The sequence below is a fragment of the Eptesicus fuscus genome, chromosome 1, assembly GCF_027574615.1.
Source record: "Eptesicus fuscus isolate TK198812 chromosome 1, DD_ASM_mEF_20220401, whole genome shotgun sequence".
Lineage (NCBI taxonomy): Eukaryota > Metazoa > Chordata > Mammalia > Chiroptera > Vespertilionidae > Eptesicus > Eptesicus fuscus.
Window position 1 is genome coordinate 90,495,687 of NC_072473.1, and position 1,422 is coordinate 90,497,108.

The window sequence follows — 1,422 nt, forward strand, 5'->3', positions numbered from 1 at the left end:
ATTTGGTATATTTGGGGAATGGAGTAGAAGGGAAGGGTGAGTGGCTCACTGGGGAGGTGAGGGCTGTCAAACTTTTGAGGTGTGTGTCTTTAGGAAAGAGGGCAGGAAGAGGCTGATTTAATCACTCAAGGTTTCCAGTTACCAGAAAGTTAACTGTTCTATGGCAGTCTTGCTTTGGGCTAAAATCTTGTGAAACAGAGTTTTCTGAGGGAAAGGGAAAAGAAAGTAGGCTATGCAGAGGTCTCCACCTTAAATCTGGAGCCAGGGGGTAAGGCATCTCTCAACTGGCCCCAGACTTCCTTCATGGAAGGCTTTTTGGCTAAAAGTATATGTTTTGGCATCTACAGAATTTTGAATTTCAACAGGGTCTTCAGTGCTTATAAAGCAGGATATGGCCCTGGCCAGTTTGACTCAGTGGATAGAGTGTCTGCCTGCGGACTGAAGGGTCTCAGATTAGATTCTTGTCAAGGGCATGTACCTCGGTTGCAGGCTCCATCCCTGGTCTGCTAGGGGCATATGCGGGAGGCAACCACTGATGTCTCTCTCTCTCCCCCACCCCTTTCACTCTCTCTAAAAAAAATCAGTGGAAAATATCCTTGGGTGAGGATTAACAACAATAAAAACAGGATATGTATGATATCTAGTACACTTCTGAGCAACTAGAGAGGGTCACAGTGGCGTTGGGGAAAGCAGTCAAAGACTGATGAACTAACCATCCAGAGGAGCATAACCTCCAAGCAATATTCTGCCTCACAGGGAGGTGCTCACTGCTGCCAGACCTATGACAGACTGATATGGTGAATGTGTAAAGAGAGAGCTCTGAATAAATTGCAGGCATTGGGATTTCCCAGGTATACAAAGAAGGTGTTTTAAAGGGCACTGGGCTGACTGAGGGACGGGCTGTGCAAAATTTTTCTTGGAGACCAGGATTTTCACTTCCACCACCTTTTCTAGGGGCTTTTGCAAAGCTTGGAGCAGCAACCAAAAACTAAAGCACTTAACTAGGCTCATAAATCTAAAAGCCAATCCTTGGGCCAAATCATCTGGACATTTCCACTAGAATTAATTTATTTGATCAAGGGAAATGACCCCTATCTTAGTTGCTCCAACAAAATGTTTTTACTTTTGCCCTTCTAAAGCACATTGTCCAACGTTAAAGATTTCAAAATTCGATAGTACTGCAAACATCTTACATAGTTTTTATAGAGGAAATGCTGGGTTTTCAGATGCTGGCAGTGACTGTACTAAACGTTAGGCATTTGTGGCATTTGTTTCACTCACCTAATTATTAGTTTTAATTCCCGTTATAAGGCTTTTTTGCTTATCAGAAAATTGTTACATTTCTAAATAATTCAGTGCATAGCATTAATAAAGCTCTTGGCAATTATCATTCGAAATGCTGATGCTCCACCCAGGAGCTTT